The 24,145-nt window shown below is 40.2% G+C and overlaps 1 long non-coding RNA gene across 1 annotated transcript; it reads right to left on the bottom strand.

Moving 5' to 3' along the window:
- Positions 1–563: 563 nt before the first annotated feature.
- On the bottom strand, positions 564–2,148 carry LOC145129206 (uncharacterized). Its single transcript, XR_013717370.1, has 3 exons — positions 1,964–2,148; positions 1,747–1,851; positions 564–1,617 (listed from the first exon to the last, which is right to left on the bottom strand). It is a non-coding gene; the product is annotated as an uncharacterized LOC145129206 (long non-coding RNA).
- Positions 2,149–24,145: the final 21,997 nt, after the last annotated feature.

Here is a 24,145-nt window from a genome sequence, read left to right as displayed (position 1 = left end):
CGGCAACATCACTGTTCTCGCACTCTTTCGACATATTTAGCTGGTGACTCAAACTTTAAAACAATATCAAAAAACAATATCAACATAGAGAAGCTAATGAATTGAAAATTTCTTAATTCTTATTCTTTTTTAGTTAACTCCATAAGACATACACACTAAAGTGTACAAAAAAAAAACTAAAAAGCATGACTTTTGTCAATTCAAAAACATTTGGTCCATACAGTAATCTCCGGATCAAATGAACATATAAGAACAAACCCAATAATTTTTGTGCTGCATAACATCGATTATATAGTTATTATCTACTGTTTTTTCTTTCTTCGTTCTACAACAATGCACCATAACATCTAATTATAAAACACCATTACCACATTAAAAATAGAAGCTACAAAAAACTCATCTACTGTGCAAACATTAAGAGAAAATCTCTTCCTCCACTTCCTCTCACCGGAAACCACCTTTCGGTAATCATTTTTTTTTTTTTTCAGAAACCAATAAGAAATGAAGAGTTCTTACTACTCTCCAATTAAAAGCAATGAACATTCTAAATACCAACATGCTACAATACATCAACGTACAAATTATCTTTTAAAATTATATAAAAAATGTATATAACTACAATTAACTAACTTATATCCAAAATTACCCAACAAAAGAACCTTCATCAGAAACCCAAATCTAAACAAATCTAACTACAAAAAAAAAACTCAAATCTAGCATTATTACTAACTTTGAAACCAAAAACTTCGTCGCAGTGTCATATTTGCACATAGCTGAATACATAAAAAGTCAGATCTCGAACATATTAGTACCAAAACAGCTGCAAATAGATAAATATATTAATACCCAGGTCGTCTCTTTGGTTATTGAAGCTACACAGACAACAAAAAGCACATGATCAGAATTGGAAAATAGATAAATAACGTTGGCATCCGTTGTGGGTAGACATTCGTTAGCTTTTAGTGTTTGTTTAAGATCGAGAATTAGAAGCCACACACAACTCCAGAGTGCAAACCCACACACAGATCTGGGTCAAGATTTATTTCAGTTTTGAAGATCTGTGGTTAGAGAGCAGCTATGGTCGCGATACATATCAGGGTGTAAAATGAGAGGATGAAAGTAAGAGGTGCATCTGTAGTGGTGGCTAGGTTCCAGTGGTGGTAGAGGATAGGTTAGTATACTCAGTTATAAAAGTACAAATACTAACATAGAAATTCAAACAGACACATAGATGATACAAATCAAACAGGGCGAAATCAGGTAACTATTTTTTACAAAATAAAAAAAATGTAACTTTCTAGAAAAATAAATCAGAAGCAAACCAAAAGCGGACATTTTTGGTCGTAGGAAGAACAAAATCAGGAAATGCACACTGCTGAAACTCAAATGAAATCATAAATATAATAGCAAGACCTAAAATATGTACACGCTCATCTCCTTGTCTTCGTCTTTGGATTCAAAGAAAACCAAAATATATAAGAAACTGTAAACTCTGTTCAGAAAACGAATAGAAATTTTGTTATTACCTAGATCTGAGAGGATAAGGAGAAAATACCAAAAATTGTATAGACTCTTTTTAGCCACCATCCTTCCTGAGATCTAACCATTCTTGGTTACCTGCAAAAAAACATCCTAGATTTCATGAACAAAAAACCCTAGATTTCAATGTTGACAGTGAGAGAAAAAGAGCAGTAAGTTTAGGTTGAGATTTTGTATAGATAAGAAAAGTAAGAGATTATAACTCACCTAGATGCAATCGAGATAGGTAGAAGTTCCGGATCCTCAATATCGATGGTGGATGGCTGATTTCTTGGAGGAAATGGGGTACTGGTTGATTCAATCTTCTTGAAGCTACACAAATGAAAGAACAAACATATGTAAGAATAAGAGAGAGAGAGATAGAGAGAGAGAGAGAGAAAGAGAAATCAAGGGGGCAAGATAGGACGATGGTGGCTGTACGAACGTATTTAAGTAATTGTCGTTCTGTAAGACCATAATGAAAACGCAATTTTTGTTTTTCTTCTTGTAGCAGAAGTATTTATGGGTTATCCGGGAAAATATGTTGGTTTAGCAGAAACAATTAGAGGCTTTCAATTAATCCTTTCCGGAGAATTAGATGGTCTTCCTGAACAGGCCTTTTATTTGGTAGGTAACATCGATGAAGCTACGACGAAGGCTATGAACTTAGAAATGGAGAGCAGTTTGAAGAAATGACCTTAAATCTTTGTGTACTGACCCCTAATCGAATAGTTTGGGATTCAGAAGTGAAAGAAATCATTTTATCTACTAATAGTGGACAAATTGGCGTATTACCAAATCACGCTCCTATTTCCACATCAGTAGATATAGGTATTTTGAGAATACGCCTTAATGACCAATGGCTAACGATGGCTCTGATGGGCGGTTTTGCTAGAATAGGTAATAATGAGATCACTGTTTTAATAAATGATGCAGAGAAAAGTGGTGACATTGATCCACAAGAAGCTTAGCAAACTCTTGAAATAGCGGAAGCTGCTTTGAGAAAAGCTGAAGGAAAGAGACAAACAATTGAGGCAAATCTAGCTCTCCGACGGGCTAGGACATGGGTAGAGGCTATCAATGCGATTTCATAACCAGTAGGTGCGTCCGAATAATCATCGATTTATACACTTATACACCATTTGGGTGTTTTGTTTGACTTAATTTTGTCGAGAAAATACACTCAAGCAAAATCAGATTTTGATGCAACGAAAAAGAAATAGAAAAGATAAAAAATCAATATCACTAAAAGAAAATGGGTATAAAAACTTATTAGATACCATGGACCGCGGTATCTAATAAGTTCTACCTACTATTGGATTTGAACCAATGACTCTCGTCGTATGAAAGCAATACTCTAACCGTTGAGTTAAGTAGGTCATTTATCTTCACAAAGAAAACCAAAAGGGACTCATCCCATCGATAGATTATAAATATCATATTACTTAGAAGCAATACCGATCAATATGATCTTGGATCATGGAATAGTCATCTTGAGAATATTCATATTGACAAAAATTATCGACATAATAAAATATATATTACAAGCACTAAGGGCTATAGCTCAGTTGGTAGAGCACCTCGTTTACATGCACGTCGATGTTTTTTAGGGGAGTCCATCATGGAATCAAAAAAATTGATCTTATTGACAAATCGATGTCTTACTCCATAACTTTAAGGGAAGAAGAGAACAATAGCTTGACAAGGGTTCGGTCCGTTTAGGTGCCCAGTTAGGTGCCAAACAGACCCCATCATTGATTTGATATATTGATAAGGTGAATACCCAGTCTATTTAATGCTAGGCTGAGCATAAGGGCCTAAAAAAAATCTCTTTTCATCCTATGAACTTTAAGGTGTAGAAGTTTCATATTTGATTTTTAAATAAAGTGATAGAGACTTCATTTCAGTTAGGTTAATCTAGGCCAGAAGCAGACCTACTTCAAGATAACCCCCCTTGAAAAACTTTGGTAGTGTTCCTGAATTTGAATCCACATAATGACTCAGATCACATGGAGCCATCTCTTTATTTTTCGGTAAAAAATAAAAATGGCGGACTAGCTGATATTTATATCAGTTAATAAAAGAGCCCAATGCACAAAAAATGCATGTTGGGTCTTTGAAACAGTTCAGATCATTTTGATAATAATAAGTTTGATCTGTTTTACCGAGAAAGTCTACGGTTCGAGTCTGTATAGCCCTAGAGCCCTATAAAATAAAAATGAATATTAAAAAAACATTGTATCATTTTTCATTTGAATTTCCTCGTTATTGTTTTAACTGACTTATTGCTTCATCAAAAGACAATCATTACTATAAGCCCATTCAAGGGGATCGTTTAAAGTAGAATATCAAACTAAAATAAAAAACACATTTCATTTCAATGGACCCAATCGATCTTTTTCCAGTTGTGGATAAACAAACCAACTTTTGTTCAGTACTCTTCGTAGGAAAATTCATCTGCAATTTTCATCTTTTCCTATCCGAAATCAACGAGTTAATTATAGTACCCTTCGTTTGGTATACCTAATTCTATGGAATTTTGTATCATGACACGAGTCTGGTTAAAAACTCCAACCTAACCCAACCCCAATCAAATCTAATAGTAATTTACGTCGGTATATATATATATATATATATATATATATATATATATATATATATATATACACACACACACACATACTAATCTATAGATTAGATTCAATCCCTTCGTTTGGTATACTTAAATACGTTCGTATCGCCGGAAAGGCAAAAGGGTCAACAGGTCAGGTTTTACTACAATTACTTGAAATATATATACTACATTAGGGCTAACCCTAATGTAGTGCTAGAAGTCGTGGCTTTATGTCAATTGTCTTGGTGACAAAACCGTCTTTTTTGTGAAGACAAAACCTCTTTTCCTAGTGAAAGGAACATTTAGAGAATTCTTGTGATATTTATTCTCTGTTTCATTCGTACTTGAAGTGTATCCGATCATTGACAAATCTTCAGTTTTCCTCATTGTACTCGCGGGTCGAAGGCACAAATGGCGACCCATTAGGTTGTATGATGTATCCTGGTATATAGGACGTTGCTATGTTATAGTGTTCTATTAGACTGGTAAATCTGCATGATTATCTATTTGTTGGTTATATGTTTATCTAGTGCGGTTAGGTTGAGGCAATACTGCTCTGTGCGGAAGCCAACAAACCTAGGAGTAATCCAGACATAAGCTGAGGGCCGGGAAGGCAAACCAGACTTATGTTGTGGGCTCGGGAGCAATCCAAACATAAGGTGTGGACCGGGAGGGCAATCTAGACTTATACTGTAGGCTCAGGGGTAATCCAGTCCGATGGTTGTGGACCCAATATGCATGCTATTATATGTTTGTGTGGTGGTATTTTGGGGGAAATCACTAAGCTTTGGCTTATAATTTGATTTTATGGTTCAGGTACTTCAGTTGATAGGAACAAGGGGAAGGCGTGATTGTGCACATCATCCTGGATATTTATCTGACTTATGATTTTGGGATACTTAGATTTATAATTATGGTTTTGGAAGCTATGTTTCTTATGAATTATTGATTTTGAGATGGTTTTAAAAATAATTTTTTTTTTCATAATTTTGGGACGTTACAAGTTGGTATTAGAGCCCCGATTTTAGATAATTGGATGCAAACTTGTGTGACTCCAGACTCAAAATAAGGATCGACAATTTTTTTTTGAAAATGTAACTAAAAAAGGATCGACGGAAAGGATGCAATGTTTACAATATGTCAGGATTGCATAATATATGCCTAGTAGGGAAAATGCCCCAGGATACCCACACTTGTTTTATGTGTATTACTGATATGTTAGAAATGCATGCTAGAAGTTAGAATAAATATCTGATCAGGATTGCATGATAGATGCCTAGTAGGTAAAATGCCTTTCGATGCCTTGTTGCATGTAGATTTTTCTTCTTGAATACTTCTTTCTTTGTGCTTTATGGGACTTATATTGATGAGAGTTAACTATTAATTGAATACGTTAAGTTACATGCTATAAAGGCTAAATAATCTTATACAGATTGATTTGGCCCTATTGCGTAACTCTTGTTTGAGTCCAACCGTTGTAGGGTTGAGTCTTTCAGTCTAAGGATTACTTAAGCTTGGTTGCATGTAATTGTATTCATTAAATAGTTAGATGACATTGGTAGGGGTCTTTCAACAATTAATAGTAGGGTGAGGTGGGGATCCTATGAGAGCCTATGAAGTGCTTTAGTACGGATGGTGTGTTGCTTAGCGGGTTTTGGGAGTATCATTATGAGGAGGTAACTTAGAAGATTCGTGATGATTCTTGAGGAAAGTATGGATATGTGTGGAAGGTAGTGTTGGGCCCGTACTACTGGAAGTACATGATCTATACTTGAATCGAGGAAAGTCACGAGGATTCTAAGAAGCCAATAGAGGATTTATGTGTAGGTTTCTGTATAGTGGGTATGGATTAATGATGACATTTTGGTTATGAGATAATATTTTAGTCTTGTTTAATAAGATGTAAATGTATGGGCGGGAAGCAGAGTCCTCTAAGATTTATACAGATGACACAGGGTTATGCGGTTGGATTACCATTGAGGTTTCATAGATATTACTAGAAGAGTTGCATGGTCTCATTGATCAAATCATTGAAAGGCTGATTGCCAAGTTCGAGGAGCGAACTACAGCCTTTCGGACTGTGGGAGAGACTATTGAGGTGACTAGGGGAGAGATCTTGATGTGGGAACGCGACACGGAAAGAGAAAGAGGGCCCATGATTCGATATTATTAGCGATGGAATAAGAGTTCGATGTTTCGATGTTGGGCACTAGAAGTCAGGGGGACTTTGATATCCGCGGAAAGTGTGGTGGAACCCATATGTTTAATTTCCACAAGTTCAAATTCTACAAGTGTGGAGAGAAAGGGCATGTTGGTCGTGATTTCATGAAGGGTCGGGCGTGTTTTAACTATCACCAGTCGGGCCATCTCAAACCTGACTGTCCTGCATGGGTAGCGGAGGGAGTGTAAGCCCCAACACCCATCATTCGGAAGGAGGTCAAGGTTGGATCTTAATAAATCACATGTATGAATTTTGATCTTTAGTTTGATCTAGAATGGATATGAACTTGATTATTTTGGTGCCAACAAATGGATATTCATTCGTATGGTTATCATGTTAGAACTATTATGTTAACATCTGTAGGTTTTAATGGATCAAGGATTCAGCCTTCAGGGTGCTTTATAAATCAAAAGGCATGAGGATTATTCGTGAAGGGTTGGAAGTTGTAATGTTGGGAAAGTTTATGATGTCTTCATTTAAGGTTTAGGATTTCTTTTCGATTGTTGGTTATTATTCAAGAATTATCATATGCCATTTTGCATACCGAGAGCTGTGTTTAGAAAGTATCTGGATGATCTGGTTTTTGGATTTGACATGAAAGACTTCGGCCAATGGGAGGGGCAAGACCTGAATGGGGGAGGAATGAGTATTCTTGTTGAAGTATCAACAGCCAGATTAATTTTGATGGTTCCATAACAATGGGTCAGAGGAAGTTGTAGTGTAAGTTCGTTGGATTTATGGTGTTCGAGATTATTGAGATCTTTTATGGTGGAGAGGATTAAAATATTGATCAGAAGTGGGTGTAAGGTGATTTGCTATCAGATTCATGCTTTCAGGATTGTGTGCATGGTCCTTGCATCAGAACTTATAGTCGAAGATCTCGTTGTAGCTAATTGTCCATTCCGGGACAACGAAATAGAGTAAAGAGGAGCATGTGTCTCTCAGGTTGTATATCAATTGAAGGGTTGGTTAGCTCGTTGAACTGATCACTATCATTACTAAGGGTAGATCTATTGTTGATTTATCAAACTACTTCAGGGTGTGGTGGATGCACTTTCGCATGGGTTTGTTTAGTGGTTGAGATTGTTCAAGAATTGTTTAGTAGTATCAGTTGATGGTGTTGTGGGTGCAACAATTTTTCTTCAAGTGTGGAGCAATGGATATTTTTGGACCCATGGATAGAGTTTTGGAGAACTGTTGACCAATTTTTATAGAAGGGCTCCAGATATATGAAAAATCTAATTTTGGTGGGTCGCACCAACAGGGTTGGAAGGGAGTCAATCTGATCTCGGTTCTATTAGCATACCGGTTAATTATGGATTTTCCCTTCAAACAGGAAGTTTTGTTCAATAAGTTGAGCAACTATAGGATCTGACCAAGTAGTTAATATTGGTATATTACTCCGAGAAGGTTTTATGGCTGGAATGTTTATTGATATGGATTGTGATCACAAGTTAGAAATCTTAGGGTTTGGATGCTATGGATTGTGGACGTATCGCGAAATTCTTAAAGTCTTTAGGGAGTGGCTGATTAAAAGTGGGGGAGAACCGCTTGAGAGTATAATAAATATTTTTCAAGTGCAGATTAACATGGAGTTCTATGTCTAAGGACAAGAGGATAGTTGGTTTCTGGTTTTAGTATGAGCAAGGGCTCACACAAGGAATATCGATCATTGGTTAGATGTAATGAGGGAATAAGAGATTAAGGATTCAGGCTATCTCGTTCGGGGACGTGAAGTAGAGGTTGGTATGTATTTTGCATCCATGACTAGGTTCAGGTTAAGGGTTATGTTATGACCTCTCTACCTATTCTTGTCTAATGAAGGCTCTAGGGTTCAAAGCACAACCCGAACACCTGATAGTGTTCAACATGCTAGGGGTTCAGCTTATATCGATCTTTGGTTAGGTATTCATGTGAGTAGTTGGCAAGACCATGGGCTGGACCCATGGCAGTTGTGGACGTATTGTAAGATTGCGGCGTAGCCGTAACATTCACTAGGTTGGTAGACAGTTGTGGAAGTATGGTAAGTCTCTGACTTGGCTCGTAGCATTCTATAGGATGAGTTAGGCCTTTCCAGGAATGATTGTCAAACTGTTGAAGGGTTGTGTATTGTAGCATGGTATGGCTCCTAAGGTTTTGGTTAGCGTGATGATGGTCGTATGTCTATATGCTCACTAGACGCTGGTTAAGAATCTTCATAGCTGATATTACGTGATGGCAAGAACAGTGAGGAATCGTGAGCTTCTCATTCCAATGATTGGATAGTGTCACGATGTGTTGCGCCGGTAGTTATGTCAAGGAGATTCGCATGGTGGAATTTGTTTGGTCTTTGGCCTAATTGGGTATTTTGAGCGGTATGGTAATATTATTAATGGCTCAGTAGTCGATGGGTAGGGGCCGATTTTTTGTAGTATTTTGACTTGTTGGAAAAGTCACGGTTTTGTATTGAAAGCTCCTCGTGGAGTTACTTAGTGGATTTTATTCGTGTTGCAAGATCGATTTCGAGTGGGTTGAGTTTCCAGTGGGGGAGTTAGTTGTAGGAAACCTTGAAGAATTGTTAGTAAAATTGTACCCTTGAGTGCATGGAAGTATGTATACTACCCAAGATTTTCTTCCGGATTGACCACTGATACGCTCAGGGGAGCGGTGGGATCGTGATGCCTTGGAAGGAAGTCAAGTGTGTACCTGAGAACTTTTAGCCGGTTTCAAATGGATGAATTCAGTCACTATGTTTAACATTGGAAATTTTGGGTTGATGGATTCCCGATTCAGTAAGTTATAAATCAGTTCAGTCGTAACTTTGAGATTTCTCCTGGTTTGAGTAGTTCACTATGAGTGGGGTTGTACAGTTGGGGGAGAGGGAGATAGATGTTGCATTTGAATGCTTTCAAGTGTTTAGATTCCTTATGACATCATTTGGGTTTTTATGTGGTCTCTCGAATTCGATTTGGATGCATTGATTATACGAAGAGGCTGGCAGGATCATACATATTATGTTAGTGTATTTGATATTCCAATCAATTCGGATTTCGAGGATGAAATCTATTTCAAGTGGGGGAGACTTGTAACACCCGCTCCAGGTATGAGTTAATTTATAAATGTTCTACTATTATTTTTGGTGGCCACGACGTGGTGGAGCTTCATTACGGCGTGGCAATATTGTTTTGATCACAGATTCCCAGGCACGACGTGGCCGCCACAACGTAGCAGGTGTTTTTGGAGAAAAACCTAATTCTTTGGATTTGGTCCCTACTTAAAGTACATTATGGCTAGGGTTTCATGATCATTCATCCCTATCACCCTCTCAATCTAAGAAACTCTAAACCTAGCCTCATTTGCAATTGTGAACTCATTTTGGTGTTTTTGGTGATCTTTGAAGGAGAAGGAAGCCTTTGGTGTTCTGATTTACCTTACAAGCATCATCTACATCTTCTAGCGTATCTTCTAGACCTTGGTGAGTATCGACGACCCAACATTTTCCTTGCTAAATTGCTATATATTTGGATTTTGTCCCTTTTCTTCATGTCCTGATGGGTTTGAGTGGTCAGATCTCATAAAGTTTGAAACTTTATGAATCTGCAGGCCATTTGGAGTATTTGGTGCTTTGGATCAGATGTAGGAATGAATTTTTTTGTCATGAATGGAATTTTGGTCATTAACCCTTGTTTTGACCAAATAGCAGTTTAAGACATGCATTGGACATGCATGTCTAAAAAACACGAATTTTTATGTTAGTAATGCTGCTAGGAAACCTTCTGGAATTGTTGGACAAGAGACCTTCAAGATTTCGTGCTTAATGATTAAGCCATACTGTTTTTTTTGCCCTTTTTGTATCTAGGATTTGATATATTTATCTCTTGGAGAGTTTTTAGGGACAAATTTGGAAACTTTATCCATTTAGACCATAAAATGGACTAGATCTGAGCCTTGGAACTCTTAGAATTGAAGAAAATGACTTAACCCATTAAGTTGTTAGGAACCCATTGCCCATGGCGTGGCCTTTGGTCGCCACGACGTGGTGACTAGCCAAGAGTTGTCTGTTTTTTCGTTTCATTGCCACAACGTGGCCAAGGATGGCCATGACATGGCGACTAGCTAAAGGGTGACCTTTGACTTTTGACCATTGACCAAGTTTGACTCTATGTCAAATGGAGTAATTTGAGTCATAGATTGAGGCTTGATCCCTGTTTGACGTATAAATGACCTATAGAGCCGATATTCAGAGCAACGACCAATTCATCTATTATCTAGACTTTAAAGTGAGTTTTCATCACTGTACTCATGGGCCGAAGGCACCAATACCAGCCTATTAGGTTGTATGATGTATCTTGGTATATAGGATGTTGCTATGTTTTGGTGTTCCGTTAGATTGGTAGATCTGCATGATTATCTGTTTGCTGGTTATATGTTTATCTGTTGCATATATTCACATAGTGCGGTTGGGTTGAGGCAATAATGATCTGTGCGGAAACCAAAAAACCTGGTAGCAATCCAGACAAATGTTGAGAAACGCGAAGGCAAAACTAGAACAATACATACATAAGTTGTAGGCCGGGAGGGAAATCCAGAATTATGTTTTGGGCTCAAGAATAATCCAATCTGATGGATGTGGACCCAATATGCATGATGTTATAGGTTTTTTGGTGGTATTTTGGGGGAACTCACTAAGCTTTGGCTTACAGTTTAATTTTATGGGTCAGGTACATCAGATGATAGGGGTAAGGCAAAGGCATGATTGTGCCCCTCATCCTCGATATTTATTTGGGTTATGATTTTAGGATACTTTGATTTATAATTATGGCTTTGGAAGCAATGCTTTGTATGTATTATGAGTTTTGAGATGGTTTTAAAAATGAAAATTTTGTCATAAATTTTTGGATGCTGCACCCCTCCCTCTCTCTCTTTCTTTATCTCTCTCTCTCTCTCTCTCTCTCTCTCTCTCTCTCTCTTTCTTTCTCTCTATCTCTATCTCTCTCTGAATAAATTAGCAGAAGAAAAACCTAATGGAACCTAGATGAAAAATTAAATCGTCGGTACCATCCCGTATGCCTATCATCTCCACCAAACTCGCCAGGAAATCACCGGAACCTAATACATCACCGAAGATGGTTGCAGACGACATCGCCTATCACTTTCCTTGTAATGTCCCAAATTTCAAAAAAAAATTCATTTAGAATTAAAAGCATTTGTTCCAATTATAATTTCAAATATCTAAATAAAACCATTTGATTTAAAACATTTATCAGAGTACAGACATAAGAGTTACTAAGTTCGAAAATCTCCAATAGATATGATGCAATCAAGATCCACCCTTCCTTCAATACAAGAAAACCTGAAACAAGTTAAACTTAAAACCGTAATCACAAAGCTTAGTTAGTACCCCAAGATACCACATACCATACATAATAGTGAGCCCATCCCTAGGGTTATATTTCAACCCAAGTGTATGCTATGTGAAACACCCATAAAATTCGAGTCAGTTTAAAACTTTTAAAATCATTTGAAACCATTCATTTATTACAATTTGTTTTCAAAATAGTTTATACATCAGAGTTCCCAGAAATCATAATCATCAATCGAGGAAGTGTACGGTCACGCCTTCGCCTACCCGCGGCCATCTGCTGAACCTGAAACAATAAACTGAAACTGTAAGCCCGAAAGCTTAGTGAGTTACCCCCAAAATACCAACCTCATATAACCATAATCATATCATATCAACAATTACAGAACAGCCATGCATCTCGAGTCTATAGTATGACTGGTCCGCCCGCACCAGGCCTTCAGTCTATTTGCCCACTCTCCGAGCCTCGGCACGTCTGGATCGCCCTCTCGGGGCCTTCAGCCTATCCGGACCGCTCGTTGGGCGTTCGGCCTGAATAGATTTTCCCGACCCGGGCCTGCAGTCTACCCGGTCCGCCCAGGGTGTCTTGGCCTACTACACACAGCAGGACCTGCCTCAACCCTTTCTCCAAACCAATAAGCATGTGCACATAAATATCATACGCTAGCATGCAATAACAGATAGTCATACAGATCTAACCGATCTCTAACATAGAAACCATCCTACAACCAGGATATCAATCAAACAGATTACTAGCATAGCAACCATCCTAAAACAGGATGTAATCTAACATAACAACCATCCTAAAGCCAGGATGAAATATAACATATCAACCATCCTATATACCAGGATACCGGCCTAAACCAGGTCACTAAACATAATACCGTCCTAACTACCAGGACGCATACCTAACAGATCAGTAAACATATCATGCAGTTACCCGGATACAAATCCGATAAAGGGCCGGCCTTGGTGTCGTAGACGTTGTTGATATAGTGAGGATAACTCACCTCGAAATGCCGACCGTAGCGATAAGATCAAACCCCCGAGTCACAGCCCCGAAGTCCACCACCTATAATCACCATAGGACCAAATCCATAGATTCCCGAATTACCAAAATACCCTCAGGAGACAAACTGGTCAATGTCAAAGTCAACTATCAAGGTCAACAGTCCATGTTGACCTCAACTCGTCGAGTACCCTCAGCTATTCGCCGAGTTCCTTGCATAACTTGCCAACTCGTCGAGTCACCATGCCACTCGCCGAGCCAAAGGCAATCTTCATCGGACTTGCCGAGTTGTTCATCCAACCCGTCGAGTTCAAGACCATCTTCAATGGACTCGCCGAGTCGACCATGCCACTCGCCGAGTCCCTTCAAACCTTCTTGCATACAGATGCTTTTTAAGCCATGCAAAGGCTCCATATTGCAGATCCAACTTCCCAAGGTATGCTTATCACGTAAAGTTGCAAACTCTACGTGCATGTAAAGCTCTAAAGCCTTAAAATGACAAAACTAAGCTTGCAAAGAAGTCTAACACTTGAGGGGAGGTTCATACTTGTCAAAGCTAGCTACGTTATGGACTTAGAGGCCAAGGAGAGTCCAGATCTGAAGCTACAACTTCAGATCCTGGCTTATACTCAAGAATGGCTTCTTATTATGCTAGAAAAGCCCTAAAATCCATCCAAAAGAGATCTAGAATGAAATGGGGTTGAGATAATAGCTTAATACCTTCCAAAAGATGCCAACTGAAGTAGATCTTGATTCCCACGAGTTCCTTGCTTCAATCCACTTGTTTTCCCCAAGTTTTCCTCACCAGGATCCTTCTTCCAAGCTTAAACACACCAGTGAAGTACACACAGACGATCTAGGGTTTTGAATCGTCAAGAGGCTGTAAAGGGGAGGCCGGGGAGGCTAATGATCCTTTAAATAGGGTGCAAAACCCCGAAATTAGGGTTTTTCCTCCACCAGCTCCTACTCGTCGAGTCCCTTCTTGGACTCGGCGAGTAGGTCACTTAAACACGTAGCCAACCCGCTGCTACTCGGTGAGTCAGGCAACCAACTCGTCGAGCAGACCTCGAAATCATGAGAATTTATAACCATAAATTGATACTCGGGAAATCGGGGTGTTACAATTCTCCCCCACTTGAACTAGACTTCGTCCTCGAAGTCTGCTGTGGTGACATCCTCGAATAGTGCTCTCCCATCTCTACCTCCGGCTCCCACATCCACTAGGACCCTCTATGGTGCTCCCACTGTACATGTACCAAAGGTACTTCCTTGTTCCGCAGAACCTTCACCTCTCTTTCCGGTATGGCCACATGCCTCTCAACAGAATCCAGGTGCTCGCCGACCTGAATGTCATCCAACGACACTATCGCCTCCTGATTCATGATACACTTTCGCAATTGCGAACTATGAAAGGTGATGTGAAACCCAACCGAACCTTTTAAAAAGGTCCATCCTACAAGCCACTTTGCCAATTGACAAAATCCTGATGATCCGACGTATCGGAATCCCAACTTTCCCTCTTTCTGAGGCGAACCCTTTGTGCTGACAGGACATTGTCCCACAACATCATACAAAATCAATCCACTGAAACATGAACACTCATGCCTGGCCCAATCAACCTCGGGATGGAATACCAGGCATGCCTTCGACGGGTCCAGTCATCCCTAGGATGGAATACCCCCACATCCTACACACGAATCCCAAGTCTCACACCGAATTCAACTCTTCCTGCTACCATATGGTGTTTTCCCAGACGAAGTCGAAACCCCTCTGGTCCCAACTTGTCTGCCCACTACCCGAAACATCGGACACCTCACCGATGGCTAAACCAAAATATACACACAAACAGCAGTCCCGCGCGTTTCCCGAAAAGAAGCCGACTGACTGGACTTGCTTCCACGCCCTGCCATCAACTTCTGCCATCATAATGAACATTACACGAACCACGTCAGCCTCACATCCTACCTAGTCTTCAGTGACCAATCTTCTCCTTACTTCACACACAATGTCTCTTTCATAGATGGAACCAACCCAAGACACATCACAATAACTCAAACCATCATCAACATACCTACCACTAACGGCCAACCAGAACGATGCTCTTATCTAACCCATATCACCCCCTTCGGGTTGGAATACCAGCATGTCTAATCAATTTAATTATCGATTTGAAGTTCTCAGGGTTTGTTGGCCTACCGCCTCAACCCTACCGCTCCCTTTGAGCCTCTGTGCCTACGACTTTCAGTCGGTCCGCACCGGGTATCTTGGCCTACCGCATAAAGCATGACCGCCTCAACCCTATCCAAATGCCATAGACGATCATGAGAAAGATCTCACCCGGTTCCCAGAACCTGAATGTCAGGATATTCTAATCCCAAGCCTCCCTGAGGCTGACGAATACCCAATCGGATCTACTTCCCAGTCCCCAACTGGAGTATTACCCGATCCAAGAAGATTAATCCTTTGAGGCACTTCGAACTAATGAGATCACTAAGATCCTCTGTACTCCATCCGATCTCTAATAACAACTTCCAATCAAACCCAAAATACATCGGAATCCTCAGCCCACTCTAATAACATGTTTAATACCTGGGGACAGACCTGCTGATTGCTGAAGCATAATAGCATACTCAATACCCGCACCTGGATCTACAAACACATACAGAGTCTTCAGCATGACTGGACCGCCTCACCAGGCCTTCATTCTATCTGGACCACTCTCAGAACCTTCAGCATGTCTGGACCGCCACTCTGGGCCTTCAGCTTGTCTGGACCGTTCTTCGAGCCTTCGGCCTGACTGGTAAGCCCCACCGGCCTTCAGTCTATCTGGACCGCTCTAAACTGTTGAGCACCTCCCTGGACCACCCCTCCTGGTGATCTCTCCCATGCAGACTATTTTCACCCACTTGGGGTTCCGAACTCCTGATCCATTCCGTGGACTCCAACCCCGGCCTAACCCTAGGCCTCATGTCGATCATCCACCCTCTCAGAAATCCGTGGTCTATTCCCTGACCCGCGTGTCTACCACATATGCTAAATAACCCATACACCTGTGCTGAAAGCACTATCAAACCCTGACAGCTAACAAAACCCTCAATCTACCAATCCAAAGAAAAACCCTCAAAGTCGATCACACACTCGATCGAACACCTGAACTGAGCTCAATTCATGACTAGAATCCCCAACCAGGTTCCCAACTTCTGCTATCAAGCACCAAGAAGACGTGTTTCTTATGCTGGGGAGTTTTACCGACCCCCAACCAACACAACCCTCAAACCAAGCAGCCATTGGGGCCCCCTTCTCCTTGTCGGGTTGTGAAACTCATCCCCGTTTCAAAATCCTTCCCGCTTCTGCATCCCGGAGTAACTCTCCCCCACTTAGATTCGGCTAAGCCTCCACAATACATGAAAATTGGAGGATTCCCAATCCTTCCCACTTCCAAACGATCGATCCGATGACAACCAAATCTTCCTAACTAGCGCTCCATACTAGCCAATCCCAATTGATCACACACTTCTAAGAACCAAAAGAACACTTCCTGAATCCCAGAGAACCTGACAGTCACTAATGCTTGAATGACCCCACACTCACGTCCTGAAGACCAGAAGACAATGCTATAATTAATGCCTTGGCGACTGGCCACTTCCCCTGGTGCTTTCGTCTGTCAATCACAAACGGTTGCTAAAACCTTTGAATCTTGACAATGCTGAATAACCATCCTATGGAACCCTGTCCACAAACCTCCCACATAATACCCCTTTTTCCAAAGGTGCTCCAAACAAGTTTCGCGCTCTCGAGCTCTAGAAATCATTTCATTCATGGTTCGCACCCTGACTCACCCACCTGCGCTCACCGGCGCTGAAATAATATCGCCAATCCCTGCACCCAACTGACCCGAGCTAGAGTACAGCCTGATCCTAGGGTCACAAACCTGCTCACTCCTTCGAAAAACTGAAAGGGCACATCCCTTGCCATAGATGATAAAATTCTGATCAATCACTCTACCATTCTATTTCCAGATGCAAAGCGCAAACTGATCAGAATCATTACTCCCTTCCCGAGTCCCTGTGACTCGCATCCCAGCCTCGAGCAAAACCCCGAAGCCTCAAATCCAGAACTCCTATATTAACCTCTCCCACTCACCCCGAGGAAAGCAACGAGTATGGAACATCTCCCTGATCCTAAGTAACTGCAACCCTCTTCTCATTAGAATATGTCCCAGTAACAAGTCCCGATACTATAAAGCTCGACCAACTCTTCCCCCTGCCGTCATTACAGCTGCTAAAGCTGCTGCGGCAGCCGTCTCAGCAATGGCTGCATAGCGCTCGTCGAAATACTCATTCATGGCAGTCTTGATAGACCCAAACATCTCCGGCAACAGTCCCCCAACAATCTCGATCACCTCCTCCCGGGTGATCTCCCTGACACGATCCTCTGCCAATGCTGGCCTATCCAGGCTGCCAGCTCCCGATCCTGACCCGGATCCGGTCTCAAGACGTCTCGTAATCACCATTTTGATAATACACCAGAAAGATCTTCGATAACCCATATAATAACAAGGAACCTACTCCCAACCAAACCCTAGGTGTTGTGACTTCCTTGCTACGCGTATGGGTCCTGTGCTTTCAGTAGTACGGGCCCATACTACCTTCCACACCTACCCATATTTGTGTCTAGTATCACCACAACACCCTAAAAATATACATAAACATAGCGAGCTCTCAATCCTCATTCCTAGAGGAAATGCTAAACATTTCATAACTGGCCTCCCGACCTCTCACAACCCACCCATCTAAGAAACCGCCACACGACCCTCCATTGGTGCTAGTTAACTATTTCATGAATACAATCACATACAACATGGCTTAAACAATCTTAGACTAAAAGATTTAATCCCACAACGGTTGGACTCAGACAAGAGTTGCGCAGCAGGACCAAATCCTAAGACCATTTAACCCATGTAGCATGTGACTTGGGGTATTCACCCAATAGTTAGTTCACACGCGAAAGAGTCATAGAACAATCAATAAGGCACTCTACATAAGATAAGGCATCAAAGATCAGGAAATTCTATCATACGGTTCCTGAGGATCCCTATCTTATCACTAGCATGCTGTTCTAACATATCACATATCAATAACTGCATGGTATTTTGGGGTCAACTTACTGGCTCCGGCTAATCGTACACTTCACATCCTCTTTTACTTATTTTGAAAACCATTTAAAAAAATCATTTCGAAAATCTTTTTCCTTAGTTTGAGACTGGATTCACACGAGTGTTCCTACAATTCACTCAAACCAAGGCTCTGATACCAACTTGAAACACCCATAAAATTCGAGTCGGTTTAAAACTTTTAAAATCATTTGAAACCATTCATTTATTACAATTTGTTTTCAAAATAGTTTATACATCAGAGTTCCTAGAAATCATAATCATCAATCGAGGAAGTGTACGGTCACGCCTTCGCCTACCCGCGGCCATCTGCTGAACCTGAAACAATAAACTGAAACTGTAAGCCCGAAAGCTTAGTGAGTTACCCCCAAAATACCAACCTTATATAACCATAATCATATCATATCAACAATTACAGAACAGCCATGCATCTCGAGTCTATAGTATGACTGGTCCGCCCGCACCAGGCCTTCAGTCTATTTGCCCACTCTCCGAGCCTCGGCACGTCTGGACCGCCCTCTCGGGGCCTTCAGCCTATCCGTACCGCTCACTGGGCCTTCGGCCTGACTAGATTTTCCCGACCCGGGCCTGCAGTCTACCCGGTCCGCCCAGGGTGTCTTGGCCTACTGCACACAGCAGGACCTGCCTCAAACCTTTCTCCAAACCAATAAGCGTGTGCACATAAATATCATACGCTAGCATGCAATAACAGATAGTCATACAGATCTAACCGATCTCTAACATAGAAACCATCCTACAACCAGGATATCAATCAAACCGATTACTAGCATAGCAACCATCCTAAACCAGGATGTAATCTAACATAACAACCATCCTAAAGCCAGGATGAAATCTAACATAGCAACCATCCTATATACCAGGATACCGACCTAAACCAGGTCACTAAACATAATACCGTCCTAACTACCAGGACGCAGACTTAACAGATCAGTAAACATATCATGAAATTACCCGGATACAAATCCGATAAAGGGCGGACCTTGGTGCCGTAGACCCTGTTGATATAGTGAGGATAACTCACCTCGAAATGCCGAACCGTAGAGATAAGATCAAACCCCCGAGTCACAGCCCCGAACTCCACCACCTATAATCACCATAGGACCAAATCCATAAATTCCGAATTACCAAAATACCCTCAGGAGACAAACTGGTCAAAGTCAAAGTCAACTGTCAAGGTCAACAGTCCATGTTGACCTCAACTCGTCAAGTACCCTCAACTACTCGCTGAGTTCCTTGCATAATATGCCAACTCGCCGAGTCACCATGCCACTCGCCGAGCCCAAGGCAATCTTCATCGGACTCGCCGAGTTGTTCATCCAACCCGTCAAGTTCAAGACCATCTTCAACGGACCCGCCGAGTCGACCATGCCACTCGCCGAGTCCCTTCAGACATTCTTCCGTACAGATGCTTTTTAATCCATGCAAAGGCTCCATATTGCAGATCCAACTTCCCAAGGTATGCTTATCACGTAGAGTTGCAAACTTTACGTGCATGCAAAGGTCTAAAGCCTTAAAATGACAAAACTAAGCGTGCAAAGAAGTCTAACACTTGAGGGGAGGTTCATACTTGTCAAAGCTGGCTACTTTATGGACTTAGAGGCCAAGGAGAGTCCAGATCTGAAGTTACAACTTCAGATCCTGGTTTATACTCAAGAATGGCTTCTTATTATGCTAGAAAAGCCCTAAAATCCACCCAAAAGGGATCTAGAATGAAATGGGGTTGAGATAACAGCTTAATACCTTCCAAAAGATGCCAACTGAAGTAGATCTTGATTCCCACGAGTTCCTTGCTTCAATCCACTTGTTTTCCCCAAGTTTTCCTCACCAAGATCCTTCTTCCAAGCTTAAACACACCAATGAAGTACACACACGATCTAGGGTTTTGAATCGTCAAGAGGCTGTAAAGGGGAGGCTGGGGAGGCCAATGATCCTTTAAATAGGGTGCAAAACCCCGAAATTAGGGTTTTTCCTCCACCAGCTCCTACTCGTCGAGTCCCTTCTTGGACTCGGCGAGTAGGTCACTTAAACACGTAGCCAACCCGATGCTACTCGGCGAGTCAGGCAACCAACTCGTCGAGTAGACCTCGAAATCCTGAGAATTTATAACCATAAATTGATACTCGGGAAATCGGGGTCTTTCAGTATGATCCAACCATAGTCTTATAATGCCTTTCGTTGCTACAGCCCAACTACAGTCTTTTCGGCCATGATCCAACTATGGTCTTCCATACAAGTGTTGTGATCCAACCACAGTATTTGATACAAGTGTTTCGATCCATCCATAGTCTTTCATACAAGTGTTGCGATCCAACCACAGTGTAACGACCCAATGTTTTTTTTATATAAAACATAGTAAATCCGTCGTTACCCTTTTAAAAACATAATTAAAGTTTTAAAAAAAATCAACCATTCTTATAAAATAATATTTTAACAGAACATTAGCGAAAGCAAAATCATCCCATGTTTAAAAGAAAAACATGACATAGTAATTTTAATAAAAATCATCAAGGAATGTCTCCTGCAATCACACTGGTCTCTTCCCTATGTTAAACGCTAATGATCCTGGAAAATGTTAAATAACAATGGGTAAGCATAACGCTTAGTGAGCATACACATTACTCTACCATTATATAGATCACTTACTTGCACATAGCATAAAATTTTACATAAAAACATACGACATTAACATAAACATTCCTAACACATATTGTTGGTACCAATCATAGCATTGTTCCCCCTTCGGGGAACTACCCCCCCCCCCCTTTACCCCCTAAATTGGAAATAAGAGATAAGAGTGCAGTTTGCCTCACTAGAGGACAAACCACATTCTGCCTTACCTTGTTCACTCTACCGGATTAGGGTATCTGTGAACAAATACATGAAACAAGTAATGCCCATATAATAGGAGAGTTAGTGTAACTCAACTCTTGAACTTGAAATATTAGCTAGCGAGAGCTAGATGGATTTTTTTCCTTTCCAAGAACCTACACAAAAATTATAATATTATTTAGCTTGTGCTTTGTTGTATTACTCTTATTAAACTTATGTATATATTTCCTTATTTTTCTCTTTGATTGTAGTGTTTTGGTTGGGACCTATTTTGCCAACTTTAAACTCAATATGTTTAAAAATTGTATCTCATACAGATAAATTAGGTTCTTAGATTTAAAATTAGTATTCTCACACCTCCATACGAGTTTTCTACGATTTATGGCGGATTTTACAAAACTTCCTCGTATAACAACTCATTCCGGGTCTGGGTAAATGGTCATTTTTACCCTAGCTAGAGGCATTTCTGGATTTCGGTCAATACTAATGAAGTGTAGAGAACTCACATTTGAAATTTTATGCACTTATTTCAACTAAAAATGGTTTTCATGACCGAGATATGATCTTTCACAGACAAAGACATATTAGGGGAAAATCCTGAAATCACAACTTTAAATTTTTCGGGTTAAGTAGTTTCTTGACCCATTAAGAACCAATCCAAAATGAATTAGTTTATGGAATCAAAGTTATTAATAGTTATTTATGTTGAATTAGGTGTCTAAGCCCATAACTATAATTGGTATGTACTTGACCCGAAAGTAGCATGGTCCATTTGGGTTGCCTTCACCAGGACAATTTGATAGGATGGACTTTTGAGAAAACGTTATTTATGATTTATTAATATATTATAAGTTCTTATATATTAATATGAAATCATATGATTTAATTAGTATTGATCAAGAATTAATTTGGAATTAATTTAGTGATCAAAAGAGACTAATTAAATTAATGGGAACTAATTGTGTAAATTAGTTATATATATGTTTTGGGCTTATGATACATGTTGGACTAAGTTTATGGAAAAATCCTTAAAGAGTTAGCCCACTTGAATCATGGATAATGGATAATAAGCCCAAGAGTATGGATTAGGGTTTACCCATGACTCTTGGATTCCTAACATATATATAGAGCACCCCATAGCTAAAATGACGACCCCTAATGTTCTATGAGTTCATATGAGGCGATTTGTATGCAAGGATATTCTCTCTCAAAAGTCTTCCTTTGTTCATGGTGTTTGTGAACCATTTGAAGTGCAACATTTGAGGCACTAAGTTCTTAAAGGCCAATGTCTACAAGCTACAACAAAGAGGTAATATTCTAACTTACTTTATTGATTTATGTGTCAAATTGTATGCTAGTTGTAGGCTTAATGCTTTGGAAACAATATTGCATGTATAATTAGAGAAAACATAGATCCAAGGCATTTAGGATTGTATGTGCACCATAAGATGTTGTAGTGTATAAAACCCAACAGTAGTATCAGAGCCATGAGTTGTTTTCTATTATATTTGATGCTTGCTTAATTTTCAAAGCTGGAAAAATCGATTTTCTGCATTCTGTCTGATGAACTCGCCGAGTCCAGGAACAGACTCGACGAGTCCACTCAGTAAAGCATGAACTCGGCGAGTCCAGTTCATGAACTCGTCACGTAGGTGCTCGAGGGTGCTGAATTTCGAGTTTTGGCCAGAAATTGGATTAGGATCATTACTCCAAACTGTTTTTTGAACCATGAAATCTGTTTTTTCATAAGGTAATAATCATGCTTGTCCAATTAAAAGATAATTGTCATAATTTAATGATTTGTATTAGTTTACATGATTAGGCTAATTTCTTGAAGATTGATGATATGGATTATCTTGTTCTTATGAATTTAGTTAGATCATGAATAAATTATTTGATAATTTTTGTTAGTTAAAAAATATGATCTAATTGCCTTAATGAAATCCATAACTTGTCCTCAAGTTATGGAAAAAGAAAAGGTTTTCTTTTAAAAGGTTATTGTAACACCCGTAAAAAAATCATGCCGAATTTAAACTTTTAAAAACATTTCAAATCTATTAACCATTACAAAACTTGTTTTCAAAATGTATCATATCAGAGTATCCCAGAAACAAAGACATAAAAAGCGAGGAACTGTACGATCACGCCTTTGCCTCGCCACGACCGCTGATGTACCTGAAACAATAAACTGAAACTGTAAGCCCGAAAGCTTAGTGAGTTCCCCCAAAATACCCATACCCACAACAATACACATATAATCAATAAACAACATACTATGGGTCCAGCCAACCATCAGGTTAGAATACCCCAGGCCCACAACCAACAGGTTGGAATGCCAACATACTTTGGGTCCAATCATCCTCGGGATGGAATATCCCAGGCCCAAAACCAACATGTTAGAATGCCCACATACTATGAGTCTAATCATCCTCGAGATGGGATACTCACGGCCCACAACCAACAGGTTGGAATGCCCAGGCCTATTGGCCTCCGCACAAAGCAGATACGCCTCAACCGCCAAACAAACATGTGCATATATAACAGATAATCACATAAAAGTCTATAGACTACACTGATCTAACAGATCATACCACATAGCACATAATACCATCCTATCTACCAGGATACCGATCTAACAGATCATACCACATACCATATAATATTATCCTACCCTCCAGGATACCGATCTAATAGATCATACTAGCATAACACAACCAGATAACAATCCAAAGGGCCGGCCTTGGTGCCTTAGACCCTTGAGTATAGCGAGGATAACTCACCTGACACTGTTGAAGTCCCACATATAAAATTCCAGCTGCTGGTTGACAGATTCCCGAACTGTCAACATCAAACAATACCCAATTAATAATTAGGTTCCAAGCCTAAGGTCTAACTCACACTCCAAATACCCAAAAGTCAAATAATGGGCCAAAGCCCAACATATGGCCCAATTTTCCAAATTGTGCCCAAACCTTTATAAGGATTTACCATAAGGCCCAACCATTTAGTCCAGTCCAACATTCGATATTCTAATGGCCCAATATCACATAATCATAAAGGCCCAAGATATGGCCCATCTATGGCCCAATTTTCCAAATTGGGCCCAACTCCTTTTATGGGCCTTATCTCAAAGCTCATTAATTATTCTAGTCCATTTGCTTGATCTTGGATGGCCCATTAATAACCCAATCATCAAGGCCCAATAGAAAGGCCCAACAATAAACCCGAGTGAAATTAGGGTTTCATATAAAATGACGATTAGGGTTAAGTGTTTCTCACTTAACCCATGAAGGACTTAATCCATTAAGTCCAGCACTCTTCTAAATAAATCATATGGGGTGATTGGGCTTAATACACAATTCCATTCCAATGGCCCAAAAGTGGGTCCCGATAAGTCCAAGCCTATAAATCCAATATTA

This window comes from Lactuca virosa, chromosome 8 (assembly GCF_052849685.1).
Source record: "Lactuca virosa cultivar CGN04683 chromosome 8, Lactuca_virosa_CGN04683_v6, whole genome shotgun sequence".
Lineage (NCBI taxonomy): Eukaryota > Viridiplantae > Streptophyta > Magnoliopsida > Asterales > Asteraceae > Lactuca > Lactuca virosa.
Note: the sequence above shows the minus strand (reverse complement) of the source record. Positions and strands in the feature narration are given on the sequence as shown.